Source organism: Coenobita brevimanus, chromosome 58 (genome assembly GCF_032717465.1).
Source record: "Coenobita brevimanus isolate Jiangsu-jjx chromosome 58, ASM3271746v2, whole genome shotgun sequence".
NCBI classification, from domain to species: domain Eukaryota; kingdom Metazoa; phylum Arthropoda; class Malacostraca; order Decapoda; family Coenobitidae; genus Coenobita; species Coenobita brevimanus.
In genome coordinates, this window is record NC_137011.1 from 37,180,259 (window position 1) to 37,205,731 (window position 25,473).

Consider the following 25,473-nt stretch of genomic DNA (forward strand, 5'->3'; position numbering starts at 1 on the left):
TAGCTATGGGAAGCTCAGTTGGACCTGGTCTTGGTAATGCCTTTTGGCTTGCCACAAATCCAGATGGTTACAGGATTGCCCCACCCACTTTAAGCCACTATATGTATTTCAAATGCTATGTGGATGACACTTTGCCATTTTTAGCGCCCCTTCTCATGTGCCCTTGTTTTGGGAATACTTAAATTCTAAACATAGATATATACAGTTTACCTGTGAAACTGAGCAAGGTAATAAACTTCCCTTTTTAGATGTTTGTACAGAGAGGCACAAGGCATTTTGCTACTGAGAGGACACAAGGAATTTTGCTATGTCAGTATACATGAATCAACATATACAGGATTAACTACTAAATTTAACTCTAACATTCCCCTCCAATATAAATGTAACTTTCTAACTCTAGTGACTAGGGCCTATAATTTGTGATCTTATTTTTCTCTACATATTGAACTACAGTGTCTGAGGAAAACCCTGAACCAAAATGGATTCCCAGCTAAACTTGTAGACAAGTACAGTATATCAAAATAAAGCTTACTCAGCTAAGAACTACTACTCTGAAAGTAACTCACTGTTGAGAAAGCTGATGTTTATTTTGCAGTACCCTCCTTAGGTCCTTAATCATATTTTTTACATAACAAGATATGTAAACTAATTCACGACTTCTATTCGCAGATATTGTTGAGGGTGGTTATCTCCAAATTTGCCTCAGTGCATCATGTTCAAAGACCATGTCCCAGGTGCCCTGCAGTCTTCGGTGGTGTATCAGTTTCAGTGTGGTTGCTGTAATGCTGACTATATTGGTCAAACCAAACGCCACCTAGCTACCAGGATTGCCGGGCATCAGGGAAGGTCTCACAGGACAGGACTTCCCATCTCAAAACCATCTTACTCAGCTGTTCTAAATTATTGTGAATTAGAGAGCCACCCTATAAACAGTAGAAATTTTTTAGTTTTGTTCACTGAACGGGACAACCCGATGAGTAATATGGAAGTTCTACTCACAGCAGAGCCACAACCATTCCTTGGCTCACACAACTCCTTTACACAATTTCTCCTTTTTTAATTGGTAAATTATATATTTTGTACTTTATATAATTTGCACAGTTCCCTGTTCTTTAACCCCTAGGGTACACAATTCTTCAGTCTCGACAACCCCCCAGGAGGTAAGAACAGGCCTATTTTTTTTTACTTTCTCAAAGATTGAAAGTTTTATGCCCGATTTATAGAGCTTGAATTTACACACCCGAAAACGCAAACCCCACCCTCTTAGACCCAATAATTACCGAGCTATGGCTCGTCAAAGTTGATAATAGTTAACCGTCACAACCCTGGTGAGAAGAAAAATACGTCGCTTGCACCTGTTTTCTTCACACAAAGAAAAAGTACAAATATCACCGAAACCAATTTTTGGGGGGTGTGTATAAATGTTATAAACCATTGTAATGTGCTTAAAAAAAAATAAAATGGTGACAAACCCCTCCAATAAATATGATAAATAGCAAAAATTATCCTCCCTTCCTCTCCTCTTCCCATACCTCCAATCCCCTCCCTCCCCTTCCCTTCCCTTCCCTTCCCTCCCCTCTTGTTCCCTCCCCTCTTGTCCCCTCCCCTCCTCTCATAAAATAATTGTGATGTGCATATCTGTATGCAAAGACATGAATAAATTACACAGTTTATTCAACAACACGTGCCATAAAGCATAAAGCATAAAAAATACGCAAAATATTCGAGGCCAAGGAGTGTCAGGACTCCATATTATAATTACAAATCATAATAGATAGATAAATAGGTAGACAGACAGACAGATAGAAGCAGCAAGTCAGATGATGAGAAGGTATTGTGTCTGCGAGAATCGAGCAATGCTAAACATGCTTACACACTCTAACTCAAGGAATGCTTTATAGGCACACAACAGCGCCTAGTAGTGAACAAAAAGCTGCTGGTCCTTCTCATAACAGAAAAAGAGCTTACCATTATTCCCAAATGGCTAAAATGAAAGATTTTTTTATAATGGTTTTTCATTCATTCATTCATTCATTGCCAGACGCCATGTATCCCACACAGGGTGGCCAAGGGCTTAGAGTTAATTGTTTTACAGGGAGGGGCACTAATCCTCCACCAACCCCACTTGACGTAGGGATGCCAACAGCATCTGGTGTTCCCAGGCGGTCACCCATCCAAGTACTAACCAGACCCAACGTTGCTTAACTTCGCTGATCGAACGGGAAGCGGTGTACTCAACGTGGTTTGGCCGTCTGAAAATAGTATTACGTACATCTATTTTGCTTTTGTAAACATTCCCCATTGATATCTTTGGTTGGTTTGATTGTTAAAAATGCTTACTGAGACTACATTTTGTCTCTCAGTAACTACACTGGAGAAAAAAAAGCTATTGTTGTACCTTTCAGAATGCTGCTAATTTCTCTTCTACCAAGATTAGCATGATATGAAAGTACGAACTTCAAGCTAAAAAAAAAAAAAAAAAAAGGCACTAAATAATATTCACTACTTCCAAAGTTATGGCATTTTGAATGTTACACAACTTTAACTGCGTTTTTCTCCGTTTTCAACATGTGGCGTTCGGAACACTATGTTATTAGGGGCCTCATTTATTATTAGTGGTAGGTGGTGGCGACCATCATCCACTCCCTTGATGTAGTGCTGCCTACTTCTTCCTTAGCCTTTATCATTCTTTTTCTGTGCCCGCCCTCCTCTCTTCCTATTTCTCCCATCTTTCCTGTCACTTCTTATTGCTCTTCTTTCCTTTACAGGTGGCTTTACGTTGAGTGACAAGCCAAATGGTTTCCTGTAAGCTAAGAAACCATTAACGCTGGGTGGTAACCATATAACCAAACCATATGTGCTCCCTACGTGTCAACAAGTGGGTTGGTGGAGCGTTAGTGGCCCTCTCCGTAAAACAAATAACTCAAAGTCAAATGGCCACCACTTACGGGATTATGGCGTCTGACTATAGATAGATATATAGATAGATATTATATATATATAATATATATACTGTATACATTATATATATTATATATTTACATTATATATACAGTATATTATATATATAATATATTTATTATATATATATATATATATATATATATATATATATACAGTAACCCCTCCAATATCCGGATCAATAGAGCCATAGGCAGGTCCGGATAGTGGTCCTGTCCGGATATTGGGCCCCAGCTTATGGACTTGTACTTATGGACCCTAACTCTGAAAAACACCTATACAACTCCCTCTGGACATGCATTGCACCTATTTAAGACCCAAATCACACCAATAAGGGACATAAAAGACTGAAATAAATGCAAAAGAACCATAAAATGAGGTTTTAGAGGTGAGTTTATACAATATTAAACATTCTGGGTACTTACAAGTCCCTTGCTCTTGGACTGGTTTGAACCGCCAGTTTGCAGTCCACAGTTAATCCTCTGCACTCTAAATTCTAATTTCTTAACACTGCACAACACTGTAAATTCCCGTGTGTTCTAGTGGCAAGGTATTGCAGTTTATTCACTGTTTATTCACAAAAAACAAGCACCTGTGGCTTGCACTGTTATGAGTATCTGCTCTCCATCGGAGTTAAGCTGTGACTGTTGATGTTGGTGGGGTAACAGAGTTGCCAGATCGCAACAGCCACATTTCCAATCTCCTCAACTTTCATTGTCAAATATAACTTTTCATTACCAAATTCGTAAAGCTAGCATATATTCTTCACTAATTATATATACAAGTGGAAATACATGTAATCACTCTCCTTATAACTAACACCATGTTGATTATTTTCACACTAAGTAGGGTAGCAGATTAATCAGAGAGAGCAAACAATCCACCATCTCCATCCTGTGTATCCTCATACATGTGAAAAATCCATTTGGTAATGCATTATTCTAATTCATTACCAGACGAATTTTTCATTACCAAATTGGCCCACACTTGGTAATGAAAAATACCAAATGGCAACCTGACAGGGGAGGGGGGAGGGAGAGGAAGGAAGGGGTGAAGGAACCATGGTGTAACAGCTGTTTGGTGCCAGGCGGGAATTTCAAATTATGGGAGGGAAAAAAGTCAGATTTTTTTCGAATTTTTTGCGGTTTTTGGCCCATTTTGGGAATATTGGATCCCAGGAGGATTATGTCCGGTTAGTGGGGATGTTCGGATATTGGGCGTTCGGATATTAGAGGGATTACTGTATATATATATACACACATTATATATCTATGCATACAATGTAAAAAGCCTCGCAGAAGATTACAAACTTAATAACTTAATGGCTGAACTGGAAAACATTAGTTGGGATATTGTAGGTTTGAATGAGATCCACAGAAAAGAAGAAAAAGTAATTCAGCTCGAAGACAGCAACCACCTACTTTACTACAGATGAAGGGAAAATGAAAGAATTAGTTGAGTATGATTTCTAATTTAACAGAAATCTTGCAGACAACACTGTTAAATTCAGCAGTGTATCTGACAGAGCAGCATTTGTTGTCATTAGACTGTGCAAGAAATATACCATGAAAGTCATACAATTATATGCACCAACTTCTCAAAGCCCAGATTAAGAAACAAACATTCTATGATGACAACTCCCAGATTATGGAAGAAGAAAAGACAGCATATACTATACTCATGGGACACTTCAATGCAAAAGTTGGGAAGTCGAAAAACAGAGAAGCATGTATGGGAAAATTTGGAGTGGGAGAAAGGAATGAAAGAGGAGAAATGCTAGCAAATTTTGCTGAAATGTGTAACATGAGAATAATGAACACATTCTTCCACAAAAGAACAGGGAGAAAGTGGACCTGGAGAAGCCCAAATGGAGAAACAAAGAATGAAATCGACTTCATTATAGCAGATAAGAATAACACGATCACAAATGTCACAGTTATCAACAAAGTATATATTAGGCGGTGAACACAGAATGGTGGGTTGCACAGCCGGATTCAATTTCAAAAGCGAAAGAAAGAAGATGATTAAAGATAAAAAGATACGGTATGCCCAATAACAGTAAACGAAAACAAAGCAACCTTTCAGTTGGAAATAAGGAACATATTTCAGGATCTAAGTAATACTGAATGACATTGATGAGCTGAAAGACAGACTAACAAAAGTTCTAAGAGAATCAGTGGAGGTAGTAGGAAAACCTAATACAAAACCAAAGCCAAGAAATATTCAGAAAAGACACTCGAGCTCATGAAAAAACGAAAGGAAATGAAAGTAAAGACAAAGAAAGACGAAATAGAACTAGCAGAATTAAATGAGCTTATTAGCAAAAGACAAAGAGAAGAAAAAAAGCAAGAGAAACATGGATCAGATCAAAGAAACCATCAAAATTGGAAAAAGTCTGAAATAGGTCCGAAGTAAAATGGCACTAGGAAAGCAACAAATGACATCACTGAAAGAAAAAAATGGTGAAATCATTAAATGCAGAGATAAGATGGTGAAGAGAGTTGAAGAATTTTACAAAGAACTGTATGCATCAAAGACAGTAGTACCAATAGCTAACTTTTCAGTTGACACAAGTGAAATACCTGAGGTAACACCAGACGAAGTAAATATTTGTCTTAAAAATACAAAAAGAGGGAAGGCTCTGGGAGAAATTGGAATAATAACAGATTTACTGTTGGATGCAGGAGTAGAATTACAAAATAGGCTTGCTCACTTATTTACCCACTGCATAAAACAGAAGAAAATTCCCAAAACATGGTGTAATGCAATAGTTATTTTACTCTACAAAAAAGGTGACTCAAAAGATCTTAGTAACTATCGACCCATTAGCTTATTATCAGTCATTTACAAACTCTTCACTAAAGTCCTTACAAACAGAATAACAACAATTTTGGAGGAAAACCAACCTCGTGAACAGGCAGGATTCCAAAGCGGGTATTCGACCATTGATCATCTACATACAATGAATCAGCTAATTGAGGAAACTACAGAATATAATAAACCACTTTGCTTAGGTTTTGTTGATTACGAAAAGACTTTTGATTCAGTGGAGCACATAGCAATTAAAAATTCATTGCGAGAACAAGGAGTGAATGAGAACATTGTAAACCTGCTCGAAAACATATATAACGAGGGATCTGCTACAGTTAAATTACATAAGGACTCAGAAAAAATTAAGATTGAGAAGGGAGTGCGTCAGGGAGACACAATTTCACCAAAATTATTTACAGCATGCCTAGAAAGTATTTTCAGAAAGCTAGACTGGGAAAACAAAGGAATGAACATTGATGGAGAAAAGCTAAACCATTTAAGATTTGCAGCTGACATTGTCCTAATGTCAGAAACAGCGGAGGCATTGCAAGAAATTAAATGACTTGAACAGAGAAAGTCTGAAAGTAGGACTGAAGATGAACCGGAGTAAAATTAATGTTTAATCCACAAACACCAAAGAGCGTCATCAGAATAAGCAATGAAATTCTTGAAGAAGTTGAGGAGAACAACTGCTTGGGACAGACACTAAAATTAATGAAAGATCATGATAGCGAGCTTTCGGTAAACATAGAGACATTATGAAAAGTAGTTTGCCAGTTTATATGAAACGAAAAGTATGTAAAGAATGTATAATTCCAGCTATGACGTATGGTTGTGAGACCTGGAAACTGACAAAATCAATGGAAAATAAATTAATCCGTTCTCAGAGAGCAATGGAAAGGTCAGTGGTGGGAGTATCTTTAACCCTAGATAGGAAATCTTCAAAATGTTACATATTAGGCAACGTGGAGTCTGAAAAAAAAAAAAAACAATAATACTTCCGTTTGAGATATTTCAAAATGCTTCAATACACAAATAATTCAACCCCTTATCTTTAAATAGGGCCAGAAAAAATAAAGTTTCATTGAAGAAATATATATTTTTTTAAAGTTTATACAAAAATGATTAAATTTTAGGTATGCAAATTTTAAAATTAAAGCTTGCAGAATTGAAAAGTAATATCATGATTCCTTGGGTGGCCTGCAGTAGACCGATGTTTGGACCTTCTGTATACAAAAGGAGAAAGACAGCAAATTGAAATTTAAAAAAAATCACAAGAGGGCTCAACTAGGTTACAGTATAGGTAATCTGGTGGTCTAACATACCCCAATGGCCCTATAGAGCAAAATCAGAGCCAGATACAGCTATGACCCCATCATCCCCATGAAGAGCATCACTAGGCAGGAAGGTAATGAGACGGACAGATCTGTAGACCTTATGCTCATATTTTTAAAAATCAAATTTCGGGGACTGGGGTTTCTGATACCCCACTTCACCTATCTAGGGTTAAGAGACAGGAAGAGATCAACTTGGGTGAGAGAGCAGACTAAAGTCAAAGATATTATAGAAGTTATAAAAGAACAGAAATGGAGGTGGGCAGGTCATATAGCAAAAATAAGGGATAACCGATGGAGCAAGAGGCTGACTGACTGGACACCAAGAGAACCTAAGCACAACAGACAAAGGCCAGACAGGAGATGGAGAGATGAGATAGAGAAATTTGCAGGGAAAACATGGCAAAGATTGGCTCAGTCAAGGAATACGTGGAAAAGATTGGGGAAGGCCTTTGTTCAGCAGTGGACTAGTTATGGCTGATGATGATGATGAAGATATATATATATATATATATATATATATATATATAGATATATATATATATATATATATGTACATCTATATCTATATTTATCTATCTATCTATCTATCTATATATATATATATATATATATAATGTACTGGGCTACAGTTGATTTTACGTCGATAATTTTGTATGGTCCGCGAATGTTAAAAATATCCTAATGGCCCTTAATAGGAGAAAGGTTCCCCACGCCTGGTATAAATGATCAATGCTGGTAGAAATGATAAATGCTGGTAGACATGATAAATGTTGGCTGATGTTAAAAATGACGGAGGAGAAAAAATGATGGTAGGTGAGTGTGATATTGGTGATGAGGGTATTCCTTAGTGGTAAAAGTGGTAGGTGTGGTGCGGTGGTGATGGTGGTGGTGGGTGTAGTGTGGTATGGTGGCCATGGTGGTGGTGGGTGTAATGTGGTATGGTGGTGAGGGTGACGGTGGGTGTAGATTGGTGTGGTGGTGGTGGTGTGTGGTGCGGTGGTGGTGTTGTGAGGTGTGGTAGTGTTGGTGGCGATGGGTGTAAGTGTGGTGTGTTGGTGATGGCGGTGGTGGGTGTAGTGTGGTGTAGTGGTGGTGGTGTTTGGTGTGGTGGCGATGGTGGTGGTGGTGTTTGGTGTGGTGGCGATGGTGGTGGTGGGTGTAGTGTGGTGGTGATGTTGGTGGTGGGTGTAGTGTGATGGTGATGGTGGTGGTGGGTGTAGTGTGGTGTGGTGGCGATGGTGGTGGTGGGTGTAGTGTGGTGTGGTGGTGGTGGTGGTGGTGGGTGTAGTGTGGTGTGGTGGTGATGGTGGTGGTGGGTGTAGTGTGGTGTGGTGGTGATGGTGGTGGTGGGTGTAGTTTGGTGTGGTGGTGGTGGTGTGCTGGTGTTGGTGGCGGTGGGTGTAGTGTGGTGTGTTGGTGATGGTGGTGGTGGGTGTAGTGTGGTGTGGTGGTGGTGGTGGGTGTAGTGTGGTGTGGTGGTGGTGGTGGGTGTAGTGTGGTGTGGTGGTGGTGGTGGTGGGTGTAGTGTGGTGTGGTGGTGATGGTGGCTGTGGGTGTAGTGTGGTGTGGTGGTGATGGTGGTGGTGGGTGTAGTGTGGTGTGGTGGTGATGGTGGTGGTGGGTGTAGTGTGGTGTGGTGGTGGTGGTGGTGGGTGTAGTGTGGTGGTGGTGGTGGTGGTGGGTGTAGTGTGGTGTGGTGGTGATGGTGGCTGTGGGTGTAGTGTGGTGTGGTGGTGACGGTGGTGGTGGGTGTAGTGTGGTGTGGTGGTGATGGTGGCGGTGGGTGTAGTATGGTGTGGTGGTGGTGGTGGTGGGTGTAGTATGGTGTGGTGTTGATGGTGGTGGTGGGTGTAGTGTAGTGTGGTGGTGGTGGTGGTGGTGGTGGTGGTGATGGTGCTGGGTGTGGATGTGGTGGTGGAGTAGAAGTGGTATTTCATACACATCCACACAGACACCAAACCCACATTCAGTCAAGCGAAATAATATTAACCTCCTATTCCTTATCCATACAATATACCAACAACATATATCCATATACCACACCCACACTAAATACACCACACACCACACCCACACATCCATATACCACAGCCACACTAAATACACCACACACCACACCCACACATCCATATACCACACCCTCACTAAATACACCACACCCACACATCCATATACCACACCCACACTAAATACACCACACACCACACCCACACATCCATATACCACACCCACACTAAATACACCACACACCACACCCACACATCCATATACCACACCCTCACTAAATACACCACACACCACACCCACCCATCCATATACCACACCCTCACTAAATACACCACATCCACACATCCATATACCACACCCTCACTAAATACACCACACACCACACCCACACATCCATATACCACACCCTCACTAAATACACCACATCCACACATCCATATACCACACCCACACTAAATACACCACACACCACACCCACATACCACACCCACACTAAATACACCACACACCACACCCACACATCCATATACCACACCCACACTAAATACACCACACGCCACACCCACACATCCAAATACCACACCCTCACTAAATACACCACACCCACACTAAATAAACCACACCCACACATCCATATACCACACCCACACTAAATACACCACACACCACACCCACACATCCATACACCACACCCACACATCCATATACCACACCCACACTAAATACACCACACACCACACCCACACATCCATATACCACACAGCAGATTAAATACCACACGTGCATACAAAATTATTCTCACCCATAGCTACACGTCCACACTATATATCAGTCATCCATACATCACCTCACACACATCCACATGACATACACACCCACCCCCACTATACCATACCCAACCAGACTCTTACACACACACACACACACACACACACACACACACACACACATCTACGTAAACAGGCACCACTAATACCCACATACCCACACAGCATACATCAAATACCATCCCATCCCACACACCCCTACACACCTACCCACACCCACACCCATAAACCCAAAGAGCACCAACCAAGCTGAGGAGAAGGGGGGGGGGGCATCGGACCCAAAACTGGAATACGTGGCCATATTTGTTTTTCGTTAGGCGCCTTGCATTGCGCTCTCTCTCTCTCTCTCTCTCTCTCTCTCTCTCTCTCTCTCTCTCTCTCTCTCTCTCTCTCTCTCTCTCTCTCCTTATCTATCTATCTTTTTGCTTCTTCATTCATCATACTTCCTCTCATACCATTTCTCCATATTCTTTCTCTTCTTCGTGATATGAAAAGAGAGAAAGAGGAGAGGAGAGGGAAAAGAATTGAATAAGAAGATAGAAAAGAGAGAAAAGCTCCAATGATGCGAGAGAGAGAGAGAGAGAGAGAGAGAGAGAGAGAATAATCCCAAACACAAGGAGTGAAAGGGGAAAGAGAGTCACAGATAATAGCGGTAAATCGTGCCTGGAGAGAGAGGGGAGGACAGAGAAAAGAATAAAAAGTGGAATTAGTTACCGCAATAATACCAATGTAGGAAGTGAAAGGGAGAGGGGAGAGACACAGAGAAAAGATACAGGTGGGGAAGGAGAAGGAAAAACATTGTAAAAAGGTGAGAGGGAAAGAAACAGAACGAGAGAGAGAGAGAGAGAATATTTCTATGGATAAACAGTGTCTTAAGCACATTGGTAAGAAGGAAAAAGGAAAAGAATTAAAGCTTCTCCATACAATGTCTTTCTACATCTACCTATCTGTCTGGCTATTTATCTGTCTGTCTGATCATCATACTCTTTCAGCCACACCAATCACCCTAACTACCGTTCCTACAACAATTATAACATGTATCTGACTATTACCACTATTCACTGACTGACTGATAGGTAATTATAATATGGACTCATAACACTACTACACCTACCACAACTACCATCACTCATATCTACCACTACCACAACTACCATCACTCATATCTACCACTACCACAACTACCATCACTCACATCTACCACTACCACAACTACCATCACTCATATCTACCACTACCACAACTACCATCACTCATATCTACCACTACCACAACTACCATCACTCATATCTACCACTACCACAACTACCGTCACTCGTATCTACCACTGCCACAACTACCACTGCTTTCATATCTACCACTACCACAACTACTATCACATATCTACCACTACCACAACTACCATCGTTCTCATATCTACCACTACCACAACTACCATCACTCATATCTACCACTACCACAACTACCATCGTTCTCATATCTACCACTACCACAACTACCATCACTCATATCTGCCACTACCACAACTACCATCGTTCTCATATCTACCACTGCCAGAAGTACCATTACTTTCATATCTACCACTGCCAGAAGTACCATTACTACCACTACCACAACTACCATCGTCCTCATATCTACCACTACCACAACTAGCATCACTCTTATCTACCACTGCCACAATTACCATTACTTTCATATTACCATCACTCATATCTACCACGACCACAACTACCACCACTTCTATAGCTAATTACCACAGCTCTTTACCACTAACACAACTACCAACACTCTCATATCTCCCACTACTACAACTACCATCATTCTCATATCTACCGTAACTACCAACCTACCAACACCAACACCACCAAAAATCTTAGCATTCATTTCCAACGACTACCACAACTACCACCACTATCAAAACTCCGCTACCGGCATCACAACCAGTCACAACCACACACCACTTTGGCTATTACCACAACGACTGCCACTGTCTTATCTTTACTACGAGTGTTACAATCTGCAACTGCCACAATCTATCTATCTATACCCAGACACCTTAATCATGTAAGGTGTGGCAACAAACAAATCACCTCCATGTCGACCTGTCCCCTGCCATTTCGCCTCCCTCTTCGCACCTTACGCACCCAAATATTCATATTGTCTCCTACCACAACCACGGACACTGCCATAACTTTACAACCAGCAATAGCCAACCACTACCGCAACTAACAAAAAAATAGTATCTTTACGCCTACCACCAAAAACTCAGCCACAACCACAGCCACAACCACCATCATCCCAACCACCACTCAAATCCTCGAACAACTATAATTTTTCTCATGTTCTCAGCTACAAGCATCACCAGCGTTATAATTACCACCATCACATTTATCAACATCACCACCATCATTACAGCCACCATCTCCACCACAGTTAACCCTCTCATAACCCCAACCCCAACCACAACTTTCACAATTATATCACATATAGACGGAGGGAGGGAATTTAACTCTCTCTCTCTCTCTCTCTCTCTCTCTAACACAAATGATTATGTGGGTGTGGTGAGGAAGAGGCACACACTTCCTTTTTCCTCCTCTCTTACTGGTATTACTGAGACAAGGAGACAAGGAAGGATGCAGGTAGAGAGGGGTGAGTCAGGTAGGAAGGCTTGAGACAGATGAGGCATGTAGGGCGGGGGTGAGTAAGGCAGATGGGGCAAGGTTGGTAGGCAGGGGTGAGGCGGGCCTACAGGGGTGAAGCAGGCAGGCGAGCTAAGGGCAATAAACCAAACGGGCTGCTCCAAAATTAAAGGAAACTTTCTCACGGCGAAAAGTTATTGATTGAATTACATTATTCTTTTTTTCTTCTGGGCCATTCTTTATCTGAACATTTTACCCCATCATTCCATTAGCAACAAGGAACATTAAATTACCTGTTTTATTATTAGCTACCCGTTTCTTTACCCACCATTCATTTACTGACTTCTGATAGCTGCTTTTGCTCTCTCTCTCTCTCTCTCTCTCTCTCTCTCTCTCTCTCTCTCTCTCTCTCTCTCTCTCTCTCTCTCTCTCTCTCTCCATATCACTTTTTATTTTCTTTCCACTCCAGGTGGCTCTACGCTGAGTGACAAACATCATGGTTTCCAGTAACCAAGAAAACCTTTTACAACGCTGGGTGCCAACCATTTAAACAAATAACTGGATGATATGGAGCCTACAGTACTATGGTCCCTCCGTTACCGGGATGGAGACCCATGCGACGTCCATCTGGGAACCAAACCTCCACACTCTTCTCCGCGTTTCGCTGTGGCGAGGTGCTGTGTACCGCAAGGAAGCATCAGTTTACTTCACGGGACAGTCCTGCAGGGGCGATTGCTTGCCTGCGGTTGATGGGTTTGCTGGGCTAAACAGTACCAGGTTTACTCAACAACAACCCTTCATGTGTATCATGGATCAGCGTCAGGAGCACACACACACACACACACACACACACACACACACACACACACACACCAAAAAAGGAAAAAGGAAAAGAAACATTTTAGTACAGTAAATGAAAGGTCAGGGTCACGCATCCAGTTCAGACAGTTTCAAATATTTGTGTTTGGTAGTTTAGCCAGAGAGGGAGTGATTGACCGGGTGTGTAGAGAGCATGGACGCTCATAGAAGAGAATGAAGGGAACAGGAAAACTGATATATGAGAATGAAGGGAACAGGAAAACTGATATATGAGAATGAAGGGAACAGGAAAACTGATATATGAGAATGAAGGGAACAGGAAAACTGATATATGAGAATGAAGGGAACAGGAAAAGTGATAGATGAGAATGAAGGGAACTGGAAAACTGATGGATGAGAATGAAGGAAACAGGAAAAGTGATAGATGATTATGAAGGGAACAGGAAAACCGATAGATGAGAATGGACGGAGCAGGAAAACTAATAGTCAACTGTGAAGATTGCTAATAATGACAAGGAATGAAAGGTGACTGGAAAATATAAGAATGGATAGCCACTGATGACAGGATGGGTAGATATTGATGCCTGAGGATGAGTTTACAGTGATGACTGTTTAGATGGATAGTAATGACTGACAATGGATGGAAACTAATAACTGACAATGAAAGGATAGAAACTGGCGACTGGGAGTGGATGGAAATAGATGACAGAGAATGATGAATGGACGAAAACGATTGACTGGAGCGCGTTTGTTCTAACCTGACATAGATTGCTAACCCCTTTCAGCTCAGCTGATGGCCGATTGAACTGGACTGAAGGGTCGATTTGTCTAGTAACCAAGGAGACTAATTCCTTCCTCATAATCAAAGCTCATCAAATGTCATAGAACACGAATTAGTATTCACATTATGAGTGGCCCAGTCCCATCAGGTAAGAACAAACCTGCTATGAGAGTGAGAGCTTTCCAGCACATCCTTCTTTATGATGAATCTGTAGCATGGCCAAAAACAGGATTTTTGAAGTGTTTGTTTTGCCCTGGTATTGCCTAGCTACTTCCTGTTCTCTCATCCTGTGAGGGGTGACCTCTGTAAAATGACCCACAGGCTTTTTATTATAATCCTTCTTCGACGACACGAAACCCTCCATACATAATCTCGCACCTTGTCTCCACCTCGTTGTTGGCCTTCTCTCTTCCTTTTAACCATCTTAAAGTTATATGTATATATTCTTAATTATCTTCCCACTCTTCAATCGCTTCGCATTGCCAAACTAGCTCAAGACCTTTCTTCCCCCACAACAACCTGTACACGACATTCTTCACTAGTCCTTAAATTTTACTATCCCTCTATGTCATTTTTTTTTTCCCCACAGATCCTTTCAGTTTCTTTCAGCAGCTCTTGATTTGTATCCCTCAAGCATCGTCCACATTACTGTGCGTTAAAAGTGCTGGAACTAAGTCACGGTCTTCCAATACTTTCTTCATTCCTGCGCTTACATTGCTATATCAGCCTTAAGGCCTCTGCCACTTTCTTTCCTTGCTGAGCCCTTTCCATCGGTTCATCCTCCATACTACCGTCATTGTGTTCAATACTGCCGGAATACCCGGACATCTGAACATTTCACATTTATGTATCATTCAGTCTCAACCTACAGTTAGTCTCCAGCCTCCTTAAAAAGTCACTACTATTCTGCAATGATTTTCAAAGTACATCTACCAAACTACATCTGTTATTAGCACTTCTCCATCTAAAAACAGAAGTACAACTACTTCCCACTCATAACTCCCCTCTTCAGCACCACTCCCATCCAAGTGTCCTCGGATTTACCTTTCTCGTTACTCCATCTATATCCACATTGGACAGCCATAATGACGTGATAAAACCCTGTTGCAGTTCGGTCAGACTGAATCTCTCAGTGCACTCACATAGATGCTTATGCTCCATCATACACACTGTGAAAAGTTTTTGGTAATCATCCTTTGTACCCCCATCCATTTACTCCTACAGTAGCATCCGTAAATGCTAGAAACAGAATTCTGACCATTTCCAAGAATTTCTTTAATCATCACAATGCGGATGTCTGATCAATTCATTCCCCACTCTGACTCCACTTTGTTCGTCACACACTAAATTATTTTTGTAACTGCTTTCACCTCAGTCAGTACTCTGCCACACATCTTTCTTACCGAACTCCTCTGAGTTCTCACATTTTCTCCTCTAGCCCTTTCCCTTTTTCATATTTTGCTATTTTATTCTTAGCACCTCCAGACAATCTTATTCAGATTTGGAGGGAGTTTCCGTTATGAAAGAGTAACATACAACCTTCATTAAACGCTTCACTACAAGAGGCTCTTCCTAACTGGAATAAAAACGTTTGGTGGTAGACTGATCAAGATGAAAAAGTACTTCACTGAAGTGAAGGGGTTATACGAAAGTACAGTTATATCATCCTTATGTAGCATACTAAGTAAAATTAACATTCAGACCCGTATGACTTACTTTTAGCTAAATAAATAAATCGTCTGGCAATAGTTGGAATGAAATGTCAGAGTTGTCCTGACCATAAGAGGGTTAATGGTACCAGTAAAAACTTTCTCAGGCACCTGTGACTCACGTATATGAATAACGTAGCTTGACTATAGCTGGAAAATAATACTAGAATAGTTACGAACTTATGAGGGTTAATATAGCACACCCACATACAGAAATCAAATTATAAATGAGAGGTGCTAGTGAGTTTCTTCAGCTCATGAGAATGTTCGGTCGGTCTTGTGTGAGAAAGTTAGCGTCATATTATAATTTCTTTAGAGCATTGGGTCAGGTAAGAAGAAAGAAATATTATAAAAAAGAGAGACTGTGTCATTAAAGGGGTTAGGTAGCGTCTGTATGTATCGTGGGTGTAAAATTAGTGTGCCTGTTGATTGTATTAATAACAATACATTTAGCAGGCCTGTGTGTGTCCTTCCTGCTTCATTACTCACTTTAATTAGCTGGTGTGTGTGTGTGTGTGTGTGTGTGTGTGTGTGTGTGAGAGAGAGAGAGAGAGAGAGAGAGAGAGACCTAACAAGAACCAGAGTGCACAGTAATGGATATGGAATGATTCTCTCACACTCTCTCTCTCTCTCTTCGTCCTTCCCTCCTGTCTTCTTGCCTCCCCCTCTCTCACATTCTCTTCCTCTCCGTCCCACTCTTTCTCCCGTCATTCTTCTTCTGCTGCCTCACCTCTCCCCTCCCTCCCTCTCTCCCTGTCTCCCTTTCCCTCCTCTTTCCTCTCCCTCCAATCCCTCACCTCCCTCTCTCCCTGTCTTTCCTCTCATCCCTCTCTCCCTGTCTTCTCTCTCTCTCTCTCTCTCTCTCTCCATTCCATTAATTCTCTTTCTCCACTCCCTCCATCACAATTTTAATCTCTCAAATTCTTAGATACCTCGTTTTCATCCTTTTTCATATCATTCCTTTCCTCTTTTCTCATCTCTTCCTCTTTCTCTTCCTTCTACCCTTTCTTTCCTAATCTCCTCTCTCGTTATCTCTATGTTCACCTCCCTCCCTACCTGTTTCCATCACTGCCTACCTCCCAGGCTACAGGCGTACGGTAGGTGCATATATACATTTCTCATTACATCTCACCCCTTCCTCCATCAATCTCCCCTCCGATCATACTCTCCTTACATACATACACACATACATACATACATACTTGCATACTACTTCTGTACATGCAACTAACAGGTAGAGAAAAGGTCCGCTAACCGAGAGGAAGTGAGATCCATCCTAGGCTTGGACAGAAACAGTTTGGGAATTTCAGGCCCAACAAAGACCGACCCATGTGTCGTAAAAGCACACCCGCTAATACACCATCACACCAGTCCCGAAAGACACACTACTAGCATATATTGAGAATGGATGGTGGGTATTAGTGCTGAAGGTGCGACTTGTGAAGATGTGTGACCCTCTGTCGTATGCAGGAAGACTGCTTTGTCCTTGGAATGCTTTGTGTGCAGCCTGTGCTTAGAGTTAGATGAGGAATACTTACAGTGTTCATAGATACATACATACATACATACTTACCTCTGAGCAAACCTATCCCAGAACATACACATATAAATACTTACCTCTGAGCAAACCTATCACCAAACGTACATACATACACACATAGATGCATATATACGTGGGTACGTCTGGGCAAATCTGTCAGATAACCTGCTTGCTGTATACTGTACTTACCTACCTACCTTCCTACGAACCTACCTAAATGAATAATGAATGCTTCCATTCATACATACCTACAGATTTACATGAGTAGCCCTGGACGTACCATACTTGTATAGCACGAAAGTTTCTCTGAGCTTATATATATATATATATATATATATATATATATATATATATATATATATATATATATATATATATATATATATATATATCCTATCCACTGTCTTGATCTTCCTGTCTGCGTACATACCAGTATACATTTGCAGACACATACCTCCTTACTCGTCTCTAGGCCTATCTGTTTCATACATATATTCATTCGAACACCCTCTAGCGTCTCTTTGGGCCTGCATAATATATGTATCATATTTACATTTAACCATACCTTATTTTCCACCCTCTCTGCTTCCCATATCCTCTCTCACCTCTTACTCCCTTTCCTCCTTTTACCCTCTCATTCTCATTCCTACTTAGTCTCTCATTCCTTCTCATCCTCTTAACCGCTCACAACCCCTCCCCTCTCTGTATTGTACTCTCACACTCCTTTCCTCTCCTTTTCTCTCTCTTATACCTCCCCTCCTCTCGTTTTCTCATACGTATTATTTATGGTGAAAATAAATAATTTTCGACTGTCCTCATGCAGTTTCTATCCTTCTATCTGAGCCTTCCTTTCTAGCTTCTTTTATGGTTGTCCTATAGCTGCTGGTGTAGACGGCCACTATTCTTCTTGTGGTGTTCCTCTGGGTTCCATCCTGTCGCCAGCTGTCTTCTTTCAACTCATCAGAGATGTTTTGAAGTGCGCTTCAAGTCCTGTCCACCCATACACTGATTACTCCACCCTTCAGATTTCCACCAGCTTTTCGAAGAAGTTACTTCAACAATCACGTGCTGAGTCTATGGTACACATGGTTTCTGACTTGGCTTTTAGTTTTGATTGGGGGGTGGGGTGTTAAATGTATCAGAAACTCGATTCCTTCCTCTTTCAACTTGCAAGAATCTTCGATAGAAATATCCCTTAATATCCAACAATACACAGCTCAGTCCTTCCTCATCTGTCAGTATTCTTGGGCTTTCCTTGTCTCAGGACCTATCCGGGAAAGTTCACATTAGCATCCATGCACAATCTGCTTCTAAGAGACTAGGTGTGCTAAACCTACACGGTACTTTCTTTGCCCCTGCACAGCTGTTGACTTTGTACCGGGGTCTTTTGCGCCCCTGTGTGGAGCACCTCTCAAGTGGGAAAGGGGCGGGGGAATCTTACCACACACAGCTCTTCTAACCAGGGTGGAGTAAGCTCACAAACTACCCTCCTCTTACTGACTTCCTTCATCCTCTTTCTTGGCAACACTATTGCATACTTATCTCACTAATACCATTTCAGTGGCCATTGCTCTGCAGAACTATCTGCATTCATCCCTGCCCTCTAGGCTACGGCGGGCACGTAGCACCCACACTGGCAGCACACTCTCACCTCTTTTCTGTCCAGCTTTTTAATGCAAGAGCTATTCAGTCATTCATGAGAGCAACAGTTCAACTCTGGAATTGTCCTCAGTTTGTATTTCATTCTGCCCATGATCATTATTTTAAACCTAATCTGTCCAAGCATTTCGAAACTAGTTGATCTTGAAAGTAGTTCTCTTGTCAAGTTTTTCTGACAAAAAAAGAAAAACTTTTTTGTAGTATTCCGGCCTTTTTACCTCCCCCAACGACGTTGGAGGATATGTATTCACCTACGTTTGTCTGTCTGTCTATTTGTCCAGACGATATTTCCAAAAGTTCTCAATGAATTCCAATGGAATTTTGTGGCAGGGTGAGTCATAGGCCAAGAAAGAATTGATTAAAGTTGGGGGCGGATTCGGATCCGAATCCGGATCCTGTATTGACATTGGCGGAGGTATGCGCTCTGTGAGTGTTATTTAGTTTTTAATACATACTCTCTCTCTCTCTCTCTCTCTCTCTCTCTCTCTCTCTCTCTCTCTCTCTCTCTGTACCTGTTTTTCTAACTGTTTATCTATCTATAGTTTTATATCTTTAATCTCAGGCCATCTGGATATGACTTTCAGTCTACAAAAATATGTACATTCATTTGTCTGTATCCAGTTGTCTCATTCGTCATGTATATCCACCTGTCTTGCATCATATTCTTTGTGTTAACTGATGTATTATATTATTCTTATTTGTCTCCCTATTAACATACCTCCATTCATTATCTCCACTAATTTAGAGAGAATATAATAAAGCTAGATTTCAACCTCCTTAGTCTTGAGAGAGAGAGAGAGAGAGAGAGAGAGAGAGAGAGAGAGAGAGCACCTCAAAGCCTGCTCTGAAGAATATGAAAATAGCGCGCTCTTTTGCCAGCCAGCCGGGGAACCAGCCTTGAGAGGAGCTACCTTTTCCTCCTCTTCCTCCCCCTCCTATTCCTTCTCCTCGTCCTTCTCCTCCTTCCCCTTCCACTCCTCTTCCTCCCCCTCCCATTCCTTCTCCTCCTTCACCTCCCACTCCTCGTCCTCCTCAACTGAGACAGATGAAAAACTTTATGATCAAATTGCGGAAATTTGTTGTCAAGAGGATAGCGTAATTTTTGGAGACTTTAATCTACCGGTAACAAAGTGGGGTGAACCACTGACGGCACACTCAGGACAAGAGCTTTATACGAATCTTCAGGAAAGCGCCCTTTCCCAACACGTAGAATACCCAACGAGAGGAAACAATATCCTAGACATCATCTTGACTACAAATGATAACCTAGTCAACAACGTTGAAATAGGACCTGAGTTTAGTTCCAGTGATCATCGAACTATACAGTTTAATATTACTACTGAAAAAGTAAAAGAAACGGAGAGCAAAGAAAAGGTCCCAGATTATCGTAGAGCTAATTTCAACAGGCTCAGAGCGCTACTTGCAACTGCAGATTGGAATCAATTGTCTGAAACCGATGACATAAACCAAGCATGGGAAATATTCACCGAAAAATTTAATGAAGTGGTAAAGTCATGTGTGCCACTACGTAACAGACGTCCAGCTGGAAATAGTAAACCAAAGTGGTGGTCCAGTGAAATAAAAAGTAACTTAATAGCCAAAAAACAGGCATACCATAAATATAAAGCTACACAAAATAATGATGATAAATTACAATACGATAATCTACGCTGCACATCGAAAAGACTTATTAAACAAAGCAAAAGAGCACTAGAGATCCACATTGCTAATACGTGCAAATCAAATCCTAAAGAATTTTACAGTTACATTAGAAAGAAAAAGGTTATGACTACATCAATAGGTCCTCTAGAAACAAACAATGGCAGACACACTGAAAATGAGGTCGAAATGGCAAACATTCTTAACGATTACTTTGCGTCTGTTTTTACAGTAGAAAACACCACCAGAAACCTACTGTTACCCACAAACCAAGCAAATAGCACAGTCCTTAGTAACTATGCTATTGATAATAATGATATCCTTTCAGCCATAAATAGTACGGACATAAACAAAACCCCTGGCCCCGATAAAATATCACCGAGAATTCTCAAAGAAGCAAAACATGAGTTACTGCTGCCACTCTCTGTCTTATTCAATAAATCATTAAGTACTGGGAAAGTTCCACGCGAATGGAAACTAGCAAATGTAACACCAATTTTCAAAAGGAAATGAGTCGCACCCAGGAAATTACAGACCAATCAGCTTAACATCAGTAGTGTGCAAGTTAATGGAAAAAATCATAAGAGATAAAATAGTTAATTATCTAGAAGAAAATAATATAATTAAAGACTCGCAACATGGATTCAGACATCGTCGTTCATGCTTAACTAACTCTACTGGACTTCTTCCATGATGTTTACAAATCATACGATGACTCAAGAGCAGTAGATATAATTTACCTCGACTTTCAGAAAGCATTTGACACTGTCCCTCACAAGCGTCTCATGAGAAAAATAGAAGCACATGGAATAAAAGGAAAGACGCTAAAATGGTTACAAGACTGGCTGTCAGACCGAAAACAGCGAGTTGTGATAAAAGGAAAGGAATCCAAATGGCGTAATGTGATCAGCGGCGTTCCCCAAGGCTCAGTACTTGGACCGATACTTTTTATTATCTATATAAATGACATTGATGAGGGTCTAAATTGTAAAGTATCCAAATTTGCAGATGATACTAAAATAACCGGTAAAGTCACTTCAAAATTACAGTGGCAGCAGTTACAAAATGACCTTAATACTTTAGCAAGCTGGGCAGAAAAATGGCAAATGAAATTCAACACAGAAAAATGTAAAGTACTTCATATTGGAAGTAACAATGTCCATGCAAATTACAAAATGAACAATATTCAGTTATCAAGTACAGACAGTAAAAAGGATCTTGGTGTGATAATATCAAATGACCTAAAACCAAGCAAGCAGTGTACTGATGCGGTAAAAATTGCAAACAAGCTAGTGGGTTTTATTGGAAGAACTTTCGAGTTTAAATCGGAAAAAGTCATACTTGCCTTGTACAACTCGCTAGTGCGCCCCCATCTTGAGTATTGTGTGCAATTCTGGTCTCCGTACTACAGAAAGGACATTGAAAAATTAGAGAAAATTCAGCGAAGAATCACAAAAATGATACCACGACTTAGAAACAAACCATATGAGGAACGCCTCTTGAAGAACTTAAATTATTTAGCCTAACGAAGCGCAGGTTAAGAGGGACCTTATTGAAGTTTTCAAAATCATGAAGGGATATGACAACTTAGACATGAATAAATATTTTGATATAGACCGGTTCTAGTCAAACCAGAAGTAATGGCTGCAAAATCATGGGAAAACGATTCCAATCCCAATGAAGCAAAATACTTTCTTCTTTAACAGAGTTGTAAATATCTGGAACAGATTACCCTCAGATACCGTGAACAGTATATAAAATTAGACATTCAAAAAAAAATTAGAAAAGTATTTGCACGAAAATCCTCATTGACTCTTTTTCTGTCCGAATAACTTGCTTTTATAGCTACGGTACATGTAAGTTCATGCCTCCTTAGTCTACAAGACACCCCGTAAACAATGTACCCGTACATAGTGTTGCGTCACGATATTATACATTTTCAATTTATTCGGTGCAAACAAAGCAATATAAGCACAGATTAGGATCTGCACAGATAACCCTGAGTTAACGGTCACTACTCTTACTTTCGACCTGTGATGGGCTGTGGATCACTGAGGGTCCCTGTTAGTCAAGTGACCACCATCGGGATTTTTTTAATGTACCAGGGGTCACTGCTTCAGGATGAAACTTGTGTACTGTCCCACATGGGAGAGTTCCTTGTCTCAGTGGAGTGAACGGAGCTATTGCCTGATTGACTGCTGCCTACCTAAAAGCGCCAGGAAGGTTGCCGCACCACCCCTAAACATCCACTCTGTGCATTGCACATCCACACTGTGCACTGTGCAGTCCCCTTTCATCTAAGACACTCGTCCTATATACTTTTCAGTCTCCCCAGCGCAAAGAAAGCAATATAAGCACAGATTAGGAGCTGCACAGATAACCCTGAGTTAACGGTCACTACTCTTACTTTTGACCTGTGATGGGCTGTGGATCACTGAGGGTCCCTGTTAGTCAAGTGACCACCATCGGGATTTTTTAATGTACCAGGGGTCACTGCTTCAGGATGAAACTTGTGTACTTGTCCCACATGGGAGAGTTCCTTGTCTCAGTGGAGCAAACGGAGCTAGGGCCTGATTGACTGCTGCCTACCTTAAAAGCGCCAGGCAAGGCTGCTGCACCACCCCTAAACATCCACACTGTGCAGTGTGTAGCTTCCACGTTATGTCCACAGACTTCCCATTAACTCAATGTAACTGGTTTATAATGTCATGCCGTAACTATTATTTTATTTGTTTACTTTCTCTTTCAGGTTACTCTATCGGGTAGCTTATAGATAAAGTATTATAGAATGTGACTTTTCCTTTCCAGTGTTTCCTATAAAATTTCCATGTCAGTTTTTCCATGCTGCATGGTGGTTTTTCTCACTTTTTCCTGGAGGGTTTGGTGGTGGGGGGAGCCTTCTTGCTTTCCTATCCTTATCCTTCAACATGTAGAGTTAGATCTTGTAGTCATAGTTTTCTCTAACAAGCAGCCTCGAAAGGACCATAAGGTCTGTTGCTGTTTGCTTTCCTGTGTAATCCTGTGTAATCCTCCCCCTTCTCCTCCTCCATTTCTCGTTCTTCTGCCTCTTTCTCCTCCAGTTAGTGTTTCATTCTCTTCCGTCTCCTAATTAGTTCTTAATTACCTGCTCCTCCTGCCCTCATTATCTTTCCTCCTCCGGCCCTTACTAGGTTCCATTTCCTTATATGTTTTGCTTTTCTGTCCTCCCTATTTATCCATTTCATTTCCTGTATTTCCTTCTTTTCTTATTCATGATTTCCTTTTTATGGTTTTCGTTTTCCTTTGTTCTTATCCTGTAATCTTCTGTCTCTATCTGTCTCTGTCTATCTATCTATCTTTATCTGTCTGTCTCCGTCTGTCTGCCTATATCTATCTAGATATGAATCTGTCTGCCTGCCTATGTCTGTCTCTGTCTTAATCTATCTATCTGTCTATCTACCTATGTATCTATGTCTGTCTATATCCATCTGTCTGCCTATCTCTCTACCTATCAGTCTGGCTGTATCTTTCTGTTTGTCTATATATCTACCTGTCTGTATGTGTATCTGTTCCTCTCTCTCTCTCTCTCTCTCTCTCTCTCTCTCTCTCTCTCTCTCTTTATACATACATACATACATGCAGTACATGCTGATATATGTATAATATCGATCTCACCTCTTCCTTCCCTCCCAAATCCACACTCTTTCTCCAGTTTCTCCTCCATTTCATCCATCCCGCTTCCCTCTCTGCCTTCCTGCCTAACTTCCTTCCTCTCCTTCATTCCTCGTGATTGAAATCTCTGAGCTGCTTCTCCCACGGGATACTCTCTTTCAGCTTCCAAAATGTGAAGGAGACACGAGAGAGAGAGAGAGAGAGAGAGAGAGAGAGAGAGAGAGAGAGAGAAGGGGGGTAGGGGAAGATGGTGGATATTAATGCAGGAGGAGAGACAGAAGGATGGAAATTAGAACTGACAAAGGAAGTGGATATTGTTTGAGAAGAGAATGAGTAAATAAATGAATGACGGGAAGAAAAAAGACATTATGAATGGAGGAGAAAGTAATACTTGCAAGATGAGGGAGGAGTTTCCATAAGTCCATTTTCGCTTTGCCTCTTCAGTCCGAGTGTCATTTTTATTTATTCCTGGTATTAAGAGCCAGTTTTATTGAACTTGGGCAAGTCCACAAGCAGTGAAGGGTTTAACAAAGGCTTTATTTATTACCCTTAGTCAGAAAAAAACAGTCCTAAGCTACTAAAAGATGGTTAGTGATGGTACGAGTCGAGTGCAAAATACTTCTTTGGGGTGAGTGAATTGCAAGTACCTTACATTAGAAATGTCAATAACAGGAAGACTGTACTTGCATAATGAGGTCATTTGCTGGGATAACTAGTTCCAGTAATATCTGCATAAGACGAGGAATGGAAAAAAAGAAAGCTCCTCACCTCTGTTTCCTCCAGCATAATCGGTAGGAGCAATATGAAAGAGCAAATACAGTATTGCAGTGGTAGGATCATATGAGTAGGTCTTTCTTATACAGACTCACCGTCCTTAATAAAATTTCGGAATTTAGTGCATGAATACAACATTTTTTGTATGATCTAACCAATGACTTATAATGTTTGGATATTTTTGGTGTTTTGTTGTTGAAGTTTGTTGCAGTGGCGCCAGACATTGTATTTCCCTTATTACTCGATGCTTTGCCCTGGTAACCCTCTCAGTGCGATTATATTTTTCTTTTCTCACTGCC

At 41.0% G+C, this 25,473-nt stretch overlaps 1 protein-coding gene and 1 non-coding gene across 2 annotated transcripts in view; one reads left to right on the top strand and one right to left on the bottom strand.

Annotated features, from left to right (window-relative positions):
* The window catches only part of LOC145402727 (uncharacterized), a 189,919-nt gene that overhangs the window by 24,973 nt on the left and 139,473 nt on the right, over positions 1-25,473 (top strand). The window lies entirely within an intron of this gene.
* On the bottom strand, positions 2,138-2,256 carry LOC145402744 (5S ribosomal RNA). The gene has a single exon (XR_013897861.1). It is a non-coding gene; the product is annotated as a 5S ribosomal RNA (ribosomal RNA).